Below are 12,222 nucleotides of genomic sequence, written 5' to 3'. Positions count from 1 at the left end.
CATTATTTTTGAGAAGCTAACTAAATCATATAATAATGTTCATACATACTTCCAATCATTTCTGTATTTCCAATTCTATTTACTTAGTAGAATCTTTTTTTTTTCCATATCAGTTCATAGCATGTTAATTACTGGAATTTAATGAAACATTTAAATATTTGATAGGGCTATTTCTTTTCTTTTCTTTTTTTTAAGATTTTTTAATTGATCTCTACCCCTAATATGGGGCTTGAACCTACATCCCCAAGATCAAGAGTCACATGCTCCACCAACTGAGCCAGCCAGTTGCCCACTTGTCTTTATTTATTTTTATCTACAGATTTTTTTTCTGGCTCTTCTCTCATGTTCGTTTTTCTAGATGATCATTAGAATAATTGCATTAAGTTTTTTAAAGTCTTGCATTATGACTGGTACACACTAAACTTATAAATCTGTTTCAAGACAATTTCCATTGTTTAGTATCTTCTTAATAATCTTCATATCTTTTTAATTCCTAGGCAAAAAGAACACAAGTCCATCAATTATTAAAGTCTTCTTGAACAAAATAATATTGCATTATGTTGCACGTCTTTAAGAGCTTGGGGAGGGAGAGATTTTCTTTAATTCTACAATTACTGTTTACATTTAACATGAACTAATTCATTCAATAAACAATTATGAAGCACCTATTCCCTGTACCACACACCATGTTAAATAATGAAAAGATAATGAAGCAAAGACATGGTCCCTGTTCTGACACCTTATCAGATGGTCATTTCTAATACTGAAGATAGATATGTAAGTAATTGCAGAATAATGTAATGATTGCTATAAAAGGGATATAAGGGATATTGCATTAACATAGATTACAGGATCACAGAGTTTGAAGAAAAACTTATTTTCTGTGGCAGTTTGTTGGGGCTTCCAAGATGACTTGTCAACTAGATATTGAAGAAAAGTGAACATTGACCAATAACAATATTGTCCATTTATGTATCTACTGGAGTCTTGATGTTACTCAGAAAGATTGTTTTAGTTAAAAATAACAAAAAAATGAAAAAAACGAATACAAAAGTGTTCATTAAGAATTGGATCTTATTGGGAGCCTCGGTGGCTCAGTGGGTTAAAGCCTCTGCCTTCGGCTCAGGTCATGATCCCAGGGTCCTGGGATCAAGCCCCACATCAGGCTCTCTGCTCAGCAGGGAGACTGCTTCCCCCTCTCTCTCTCCCTCTGCCTGCATATCTGCCTACTTGTGATCTCTGTCAAATAAATAAATAAAATCTTAAAAGAAATTGGATCTATATATAAGCTGATTTTCACATATGTGAGTGAATTCTTTAGATAGTAGAGATGTCAATTTCTAACCATGATATGTGACATGAATACTTTCCTCACCAGCTTTATTAATTTTCGTGGTTAAAAATTCCAAAAATTTAAGACAGTTAAATCTGTCATTTCCTGTTTAATTTTTCCTATTGTTTCAATCTTTCAAAAAGCTCCCATTTCTGCAAAGATCTTGTAAATGGGGTCCGATTGTGGCCACCACATTTTAATAATCACATGAATTGCTAAATAGCATCCAGAAATGATGAGAAATGAAAAGTACTTTTCTGTTTCTTCACAAGTAAAAATTTAAATAGAACAGGCCAAAGAGACAATTTGTACATTGTCTCCAAGAATAATACAGAGGATATGAGCGATGATTTTCCATGTCCAAAAATTTTGATTGAGAGAAAATGAGTTTAGGGGAAAGTAGATATATTTTGGATGAACACAAGGCAGAATTTACCTGCTAGAAAAATGGAATAAAATCCCAAAGAAGAAGAGGATCTCCATCTTCATAGATTTTCCCAAGATAATGGAACTTATTTTTACCAGTGATTTACAAACAAGAGTTCTTATTTGGACTATCTTGGGAAAGGCAAGTGAAAGTTAGGGCTGTTAGCAGAAGGCCAAGGGCAGGGACTATCAGTTTGAACATAAAGATCTGGAAAAACTGGTTTACCCAGTTGACAGATGGGGTGTTGACAGGTGGGGCGCTGATTCAGCTGATAGCTCAAAGTCTCTTCTCAGTATTGGCTGATATTAGTAGTTAAAGGTCAAGTCACATTCTTAAAAATAGTAATTTTGGTCACAGCCTTGTGATTTTGTGATCTGTATTAATTCATGTTTGGCCTTGGACAAATAGGCTCACGGTGAACGCTTTTCCCCTCAAATCCAACATAGTCATGAAATTACATAAAAAGCAAAGAACCAAAAGCATTGAGAATATGATTATTATTATTTTTTTTAATGAGGGGACACAAAGCATGTTTTTCTGTGGTTTAGAAATGCTATGCTGGTGGGAAAGTTAGATAAAAATAATTTAGCACATTCTCAAACTCTCAAATTAACCAAATTTCTTTTCATAGGGCAGGCTTATTCAGCATATAAATCAATGGTCAAAATCTGGTCTTTAGTGATTTTGAAAACAGACATAAAAATGCATATTTTACATTTTGAAAAGTCTTTAATTGACTAGTAGAGCCATGGCAAAAGGAGATTAGAATTTTTTTCAGCTGTATAAGATTTTCAATGTGTTTCCTAAGGATGTGGGTGGGCATCTTTGATATTAACATTGAGTTGATTAGTAGAAAGGAAATGTGGTGTCAAGCATTAGAACCTCATTTTTATTATCTAGCATTTATGCAATTCATTTCCTCTCTTAGCTGAAAGAAATACTTTATAATATCCAGTTAATGAGAGCAGTGTTACATTTCAAGGGCTGGGGCTGGAGATATTAGAGAAGTCCAGCTGGTAGCCAAGCCAGGCCTCACAAGGCTACATTGTGTTGATGGGGTCACCAGTAACTCAAGTCCATCAGATTTACTCAGAGAGACTGACTCACACTGACAAACTACCAATTCTCTGGGGTCAAGTCTGGGGGGAGTGAGCACACACATCTGCCTTTCCTCCCGCACCAAATTCTATGAAATCACTCACTGTAGAGGCAGTTTTAAGAAGAATGAATCTATAACCATGTGGGGAAATAATAGGAAGCTTCGTTAATGAGCCAGAAATTTGGAATTATTTCTAAAATGGGAAAAGCAAAAGGAGTCATATTTAAGAGGAAAAAAATCCAGTAGAGCATCAGAGTTTCAACCCATGCGAGATAGGAATTGTGACATTAGGGAGACTGGTTTTGGGGGAGTTCTATGATCCAAGCTAGTGCAACTCATTAATTTGTTCCTTCATTCTACACCTGTCTGTTAAGCATCTGTTATGTGCCAAGCACTGTTCCAGCATTTGAGTCACATCCATAAACAAAACAAGACTCTTACCCTCTTGGAATGTATGTTCTAGTAGCAGCAGTGCAGGTGATGAAAAGTGGTCAATTCTGAATATCTTTTGAAGGTAGAACAAACAGAATTTCCTGATGCATTGGGTGTAGGTTGCCAAAGGAAGAGAAAAGTTGCCAATGACACGTCTTCTGGCCTGAGCAACTGGATGGATGAGATTGACCTCACCTGAGAAAAGGGTAGCTACTGGTCGAGAAGGTTTGGTGGAATTTGTAAGAGGGAAAGGTGATCACGAGTTCCATTTTGGACATGTTGAATCTGAGATATCAATTAGACATTCAGGCGGAGATGTCAAGTGACAGCTCTTTAGGATCTGGACTATGAAAGAGAAGTCTGGGCTGCAGAGATCTATGTGGGGGTTGTTGGCACGTGTATAATGTTTACAGCCAGGAGACTGGATAAGGTCACTACATGGGACAGCTCAGGTACGGAGGAGAAAAATGACATAAATTGTTTAAAGGAAAAAAATCCTGATGATCTCAACAGATACCAAAAAAGATTTAACAACCTTCAAACCCTCATTCCTGATTAAGTGAACCATGGAAACAATAAGAATTTTAGCAGGCTAGAAATATAAAGAAACTTTATCTAAGGGGAAAAAGAAGACCTCAATCTATAATGAAAGATATTGTATTCTCTATATGGAAGCCCCTCAATCCCGTGTGTGTGTGTGTGTGTGTGTGTGTGTGTGTGTGTGTGTGTGTGTAGTTAGTTTAAGTTAGTTTCTGTTTGCTTTCTCAGCTTGATATTTCTCAAGCCACAAAGCAAGGGAGGCAATTGTAACAAGTAAAATAATACAGTGATGTATAAAGAATACGTGAATCACCATTTCATCCCCGGCTCAATCCCCTTTGAGGTAACAAATGTTAACAACCTGGCATTTATCCCTTCATATCTTTTTCATGGCTCATTCAGTATTACAAGTGTTTGTGCTGCTCACAATTTTAAAGGTTTGCCTACATGGGCTTTGTTTTGACGAAACAGAATCATACCATACACAGTACAAGCTTTTTAAAATTTACCAGCATATCATGGACACCCTGCAAATATGTAGAGGCAGATTCAACTCTAGTTTTTTTCCTTTAATATACATCAGACACACACAAACACTGTACATATATGTATATGTAACTTATACATAAATTAATGTGTAATAAATTAATGTGTAAAAAAATTTAGATCAGCTGTTTTTTTTTTCTTTGATCCTCCTTACATTAAATCTCAGCTCCCTACCCGCTCAACCTGGCTGTTAATCACCCCTTGTAGAATATTCCACACTTTTCCCCCAAACTCACAAAATCATAAACAAAGAGAGGCTTGCATACAAATATATACATTTTCACATCCACGCATGTTCATACATACATACTAGTTATCACTGGCAACCATGCTGTACACAATTCTCAGCATCTTGCCTTTCTCTTTCAACATCACATAGCAATCCTTCTAATTCATAGGGACTAGTTTTAATACGTTCTTCTGTAACAACTTTGTACTTTTTGTGATGCAGATACACAATTTAGTTAACCATTTCCTTATGGGTACATATTCACTTTGTCTTTAGGTTTTTGCCACTATAATTCTGCAGCCCACAATTTCACATACTGGCTTCTACACCGGTTCTTTGACTTCTGCTGGCCACATTTACAAGAGTTCGATCCTTGGGTCAAAGGGTATATGGATTTTTGATTTTGAGAGATGCTGCTAGACAGTCTTTTTCCTCAAAAGGCAGTAACATTTTCACAAGAATGCAGGAGGCTGCAATAGATAATATTACTCTTTTTAACTTGTTGCCAGTCTGACTGGTGTGGGGTAATGTCTCATTATTATTTTAATTTTTAGTTCCCTGACTGCTGGTGAGTTTGGATGTCTTTTCATATGTTTATTAACCAATTGGACTTGCTATTCTGTAAATTGCCTGTGTATACCTCTTGCCCTTTTTAAAGATTGGAAGGGCTTATCTTTCTCTTATCACTTTGTAAGAATTTTTTGCATATAAGAAATATTAACCCTTTATCTGTTGCCTGCATTGCACATATTGTCCTAAATGCATATTTTGATTCTTGACTTTATGGTGTTTTTCACCATGTAAAAGTCTTAAACTTTTATGTAATCAAATATTTATCTTGTATACTTTCCGTGTTTCTGATTTGAGTTAAAAAGGTGTTCTCTGTGCCCTAGATTTGCATGTAGTCACCTAAATGTGCTTCTAAGATTTATTGTTTATATTTAAGTTTTTAATCCACTTGAAATTTATTTTTCGGCTTGTTGCAAAATTGGGATACAAGTTCATTTCATTCTAGATGAACAGCCAGTTATGCCTACAGTATTTATTAACTAAACCATTCTTTCCCATAGAATTGAAATACTACCTTTGTCACATATTAAATTATGATATATACTGAGATCTATTTTTGGATCCGGTCTTGTGTTCCACTGATTTGTCTACTCTTAGGCCAATACCATGTTCGTTGTATTATAGTGATTTCTATTACAGTGGCTTTCAGGTGAAGACAAGTCTCTCATTATTTATCTTCTTCACAGTGTTTTTGCTATTCAGGCATTTTTATTTCCCTATGGATTTTAATATAATTTTATCCAACTCCCTCTACCCCTCCAAAAGAGAACTGTTGAGATAATAAATAGAATTTTGTTATGTCTATTAAGGGGCAGAATTGATATTTTCAAAAACTGTAACAATTTCAGTATTTTTAAAAAAAAAGAAATAGCATTATCACATTATAAAAATTTTAAAATTCTTGTAATTAAATGTCTCGTCACTCTGAGTTGCTCCAATGATCTCACAATTACTTAGCTTATGTGTTAGACTCAGGATCAAAATAAAGCCCTAAATTGCAGTTGGAGGTGATTGGTTTTTAGCTTTTTTTAATCTGTAGACTTCCCCTCTGTCACATCTTCTCTTTTAATTTACTGAAGAAAATAGACTGTCCAGTAGCATTTTCCAAGGCTGAATTTTGGTAACTGCACCTCTGTGGTGTCACTGGATGTATTCCTCTGTCTCCTGTAGCTTCCGTGTACTGATAGTTAGATCTAAGTTCTATCAGACTCAGGTTCAATTTTCTGTCAAATCCTCTTCATAGAAGTTGGCACAGGACGTCGGATTGTCTGTCTTTGCTGCTCAGCACCCCTGTATTCACTGCAGTTTTTGGTTAGGATTCACATGGGGTCTGGGGCAGGGGTGGGGGAGGATATTTTAATTCCATCACTCCTTCTTTATTGTGAACTGGAACAGCTTAAAAATTTCTTGTACAAATGTGTTGTGTCCTTGACAGTCACGGGGTTCCTGATGGTCTGGTTACCCAGGAGAACAGGACGAAAGATGGATTTCAGATGAGCTGCTTTTCTGGTAGCCTCTAAGGGTACCAGAAACCTTGAGTTTGGCTTGGTTTGTTTGTTTTGTCAAGAACTAGTGGGCTTCAAAATTAATGTATTTCAATGACAGTTATTTGTATGTTTTGGCGGCCTCTGGAGGCCTCTTTGGGTTGGCTGGTGAGGGCTTTGCACATAGCCCTGGGAATCTTTGAGGTCCTATCAGAGAAAAGGAAGCTCAGCTGCTGAGAGCAGGTGGTGTATTTCCTGCCTCTGACCTATTTAGGCTGTAGCCCCAGGGGCCCTGCTGCCTTCTAGGGAAAATGGGATGGGACCACCATCTGGGTGCTTGATGTTATTGGCTGAGTCACAGTGTTTGGACTTTTTCAGTGGACAGAGTAGAAAAACGGTGTTTGTTTCTAGGATTACCGGTACCATGAGTGTGTATCAATAGTTTCGATTCAAATTAAAGACTACAGGATTTTTACTTAACTGATTGATCTCCTTTTTTGCCACACTGAACAATTTGGGTTGTTGACAAGCCCCACAGAATTCGTTGACTTTAGGTCACGCGGCACACACTCCCGTCTCAGAATAACGATCTCCGCTCTGCCTCAAAAATGTGAGATTTCGGGGCGCCTGGGTGGCTCAGTGGGTTACAGCCTCTGCCTTCGGCTCGGGCCCTGATCTCAGGGTCCTGGGATTGAGCCCCGCGTTGGGCTCTCTGCTTGGCGGGGAGCCTGCTTCTTCCCTCTCTCTCTGCTTGCCTCTCTGCCTACTTGTGATCCCTCTCTATCAAATAAATAAATAAAATATTTTTTTAAAAAAGTGAGATGTCTGCAGCAGCTGAAGACAGTTTCTGCAATTCTTCCTTTGCCCTTAGGGCATATCTCTCTAGGGACTGTGCTATCAAATTACCATGCTTTAAAAGTCATCTTATATAGGTTCTCTCTGTGTAGCTGTGCCACCAACCTGATTCCATTTGGGTTGGGTTCATTTGGTTACTTTCAGTTTTTCAGATATTGCTTTTTAAAAATTTAAGTTAGATGTATAACTATGTGATCTATATATGGTTTTAAAGTCAAATCTAAAAGCAAGATATATTTGAAAAAGTCAAGCTACTGTGCCTGCTCCTTCATGACTTCCTCTGACAGGAAGTCTTAAATCTAACAGGTTTGCCTGGCTGGCTCAGTGGGTCAGTCAGTTAAGCATCTGGCCCCAGGCTCAAGTCATGATCCCAAGGCCCTGGGATTGAGCCCCACATCAGGGTACGTGATCAACGGGAAGCCTGCTTCTCCCTCTCCCTCTGCTGCTCCCCTTGCTTGTACTCTCTCTCATTCTATCAAATAAATAAATAAAATCTTAAAAAAAAAAAGACTGTAGTAACAGCTAATCAACTTGGCAATTTTAAATTTAAGTAGATTGATGCACATGTGTATACATAATAGTATGTGTACCTGCATGTTGTGTATCACCCCCCTTTTTTTAAAGATTTACTTTATTTATTTGAGAGCGGATGCCCAAGTGGTCAGAGGGGCAAAAGGAGAGGGAAAAAGAATCTCAATCAGACTCCCAGCTGAGTGCAGACTATAATATGGGGCTTGATCTCAGCATCCTGAGATCATGATCTAAGCTGAAATCAAGAGTCTAGGACACTTAACTGACTGAGCCACCCAGATACCCCTGTAACTTCCCTTCCTTAAATGGTGGAGAACTGTTTATGCTTCTCTCCACCTTTTTTTCATTTAACAAAGTATCCCAGAGATCACTCTCTCTCCCTAATCTTAACAATTTTAATATTTTCATCCTATGGAGTTCCCACTCTTTCCAGTTTGTCAGCCTTGAATTGGCCAGCACTTCCTCAACTGGGTCTTGCAATGCACCCTTCAATCACGCATCTTCCCTTTCCAGTTCATCAACAGCATCCAGCAGGTGAAAAGAGTTATTTTATGACATTACCTTTTCCCATCCAAGGGCAAGGTATATCCAAGTATAAGGGTATCGGTTATATTTTGAATTAGTACCTAAAACTTAATTCAATCTCAATCCCCATCCCAGTGGACCTTTTTAAGGGACTTTAGTAAGCAAGTTATGCAATTCATAGGAAAGGCAAAGGGACCTGAAGGCCACCAAAATTTTGAAAAAAGAAAAATGAAAGAAACCTTTCCCCACCAGATATTGGAGCATATGCTGAGAGTCTACTGCATAGACTTAGTTTACTAACATAGTTTACTAACATCTGCTCTGGGCCATAATGAAACAACCAGTGCCCAGATTTCACTTCCTCCCTACACAATGAAATTACTAGACAAAACATACAAAACAACAGTTTCAGGCATTGGTCAACAGGCAGCAGAGAAGGAAAACAAAGAAGATGAACCCTAAGATTGCCTAAGCCTACTGCCTGCAGAGAATTTCTCAGCTGTAGTTCAAGAAGAAGCATCCAGAGTGATCTCTGACTTGAGTACAGAGTCAGCATCTAAAGAGTTGAGTCAAGACAGCTATAATTTGCGGGGCACACCAGGCAGCCAAGAGCCACATGGAGAGAGCTCTGAAGACCTGTGGAGGTTTCCCTTTGAGGGTTTCAGCCCAGCACTCAGCAGTACATGTGTTTCTGAGGGAGCTCAGGCTGCTGTAACCAAATGCCATACCCTGGATGGCTTAAACAATGAACATTTACTTTTCATAGCTCTGGAGGCTGGAAGTCCAAGATCACGGTACCTGGTGAGGTTCTTGATGAGGGCCCTCTTCTTGGTTATACCCTTATGTGGTCTTCCTTAGTGCTAGTTGCAGAGAGGAGAGAGATCCTGTCTTTCCTCTTTTTTAGAGGGGTGTTAATCCCATCATGGGGCGGCCCATCTTCATGACCTCATGTAACCCTAAATACCTCCCAAAGACCTCACTTCAAATGCCATCATGTTGGGGGTAGGATTTCAATATATGGATTTGGAGGATGCAAGCATTCAGGCCACAGCAATGTGAATGAGAATACCACACAAAGTGAGAGAAAGATCACCAGGAACGTTTAGGAAGAACACTCCCCTTCACTAGTTTCAAGGCAAAGGCCCTTCTGGACCTAACAAACAAAGCATAAAAATAAGCTTTGAAAGGATCAAATTCCTTCCGAGTATCTTAACTCCGCCCCAGAGCAAAGCCCAAAAATATTTAAAAGAACAAAATATACCCCACGTTGAACAAGACAACATTCATACTATTTGCATCTAATAAAAGCTTACCAGGCATGCAAAGAAGCAGAATAATATAACTGTTGATGATGAGAAAAAGGAATCAATAAAACAAACCCAGAAATAACAAAGATGATAAAATTCTTAGACAATGGCATTAAAAGAATAATCCCAAATTTAAGAAGGTGGAGGAAAGCATGAGTGTGTTAAGGAAGGACATGGAAGATAGAAGAAAGATCCACACCAATTTCTAGTGACTGAGTGACACTCCATTTGCGGGCATGCAGATCCAAGAGAATGAGAACCCAAATCCTGGGTCACAGGGTGACTCATTAATCCCACCCAACTGAGAAACAGGGACCAGCGGAAGTTAGGCTCTCACTGGGTCAGTGGAGATGATAAGATCCTCTTCCCTGGTACTTCCACATGAGGAAGACTGAGAAGTGTGTAAAGCTGAGTAGGGGAAGGAGAAGCTGTCTCCATACACCAACTAAGTTCAGGCAATGTGCTGTAGAATCAGCTTGGGGCGATGTGGCTGTTGTTCTTAAGTCTCTCAGTCTTGATTCCTCACTTTCTGTTCCTGTTTTCTTTATAGGCTTCCATTCATCTGAATTGCCTCAGTACCTGGATGGGGCTGCCCTGCACTCCCTACTGCTCTGTTAATAAAGTTATCATGAGAGGAGGAGACACCAGTACAAACTACTAGAGCCTAGAGCAGGATCTCCCTTAGACTCAGGGAACCAGGGCTCAAACCCTGAATGGCCTAGAGCAGGGTCTTCCTTAGACTCAGGGAACTGGGGCTCAAACCCTGAATGGTCCAGGTTTCACGACCATGCTCATGACTGAGTCCTAGGCCGGTCAGGGGCCCAATGGGGGTCTCCTTGAGTCAGTATTTACCCACTTAGCAAGTGGCCTACAGGGCCAAGGGAGTGTAGCCATTTGGAATCCCTACCCCTGGGAACCTGGATGAGAGCCATGACCATTGGACTGGAGTGTCTGCAAGGGGAGGGGAGAGCAGGTATGTATGCCACAGGCCAGACACAGTCCTTTGTATCCTTGCCCCAGATCCCTCCAATGTTAGCGGTAGACCTGTTTGCCAATCCAGAGGTGGCCTGACTTCTTGCTGGTGGACCTCAATGTTGTTGTTGTTTTTAACCAGTTTGAACGCTCTGTGGGACCTGGATGTTGTATCAGAACTCATGGCTTTACCTATCCCTCTATGTCATGTCTCTGCTTCTCTCCTCCTCCTTTATATCTTTTTTTTTTTTAAGATTTTATTTATTTATTTGAGAGAGAGATAGTGAGAGAGAGCATGAGAGAGGAGAAGGTCAGAGGGAGAAGCGGACTCCCCATGGAGCTGGGAGCCCGAAGTGGAACTCGATCCCAAGACTCCAGGATCATGACCTGAGTGGAAGGCAGTTGCTTAAGGAACTGAGCCACCCAGGTGCCCCTCCTTTATATCTTTTTATCTCTAATTCACTCCACCCTTTTGTCTGGATTTCTCCAACCACCATTTTTCTGAAACAGCACATAAAGTTCATCAATGGCCTCTATCTTTTTCAACCCAATGATCAGATATCTGCCCCATCTTACTTCTACGTGCATTTTCTATTGTCGCTGTAACAAATTATTACACACTTAGCAGCTTGAAGAAACAGTGTCTATCTTATAGTTCTGTATGACATAAGTTTGACAGGTGACTCACCAGGCTAAAATAAAGGTGTCAGCAGGACTACATTCCTTCCTGGAGGCTCTAGGAAAGAATCTGTTCCTTTGTTTATTCAGATTATTTGCAGAGTTTGGTTTCCTGTGGTTGGTAGTGCTGTTTGCTTTGCTGGCTATTAGTTAAGTGTTGTTCTCAGTTTCTGGAGGTCACATTCATTCCTTTGCTCATTGCCACCTTCCTCCATCTCCAAAGCCAGCAACAGAGGGATGGGTCCCTTCCATGCTTAGAATGTCTCCTTCCTTTTCTTTTATCACATCAGTCTGACTGTTCCGCTTTCCTCTTCCATTTTTAAAGACTACTTGATTACACTGGGACCGCGAGCATAATCCAGGATAGTCTCCCTGTCTTAAAGTCCATGAGCTTAATTTCATCTGCAAGGTATCTTTTGCTACATAATGTAGTAGATAAAGGTGAAATATCCAGGTAATGAAGATCATGGAGCACAAGTCCTACCTGCTACACTGGGCTTCCTAGAACATTGGACATTTTTTTTCTTGATATGTTTACTGTTCTTACTAAGGGACCTGGTTTTGATGGTTGGTTCTTCTCTGTTGCCTTCACTGGCTGATGAAAGGATACCAAGAGGATGCCAGGGCCTGGTTCTCACTCATGGATGAAGTGATCTCACCTAATTCCATGTTTTTATTTATTTACATATCATTT

The sequence above is a fragment of the Lutra lutra genome, chromosome 2 (genome assembly GCF_902655055.1).
Source record: "Lutra lutra chromosome 2, mLutLut1.2, whole genome shotgun sequence".
Taxonomy (NCBI): domain Eukaryota; kingdom Metazoa; phylum Chordata; class Mammalia; order Carnivora; family Mustelidae; genus Lutra; species Lutra lutra.
Note: the sequence above shows the minus strand (reverse complement) of the source record.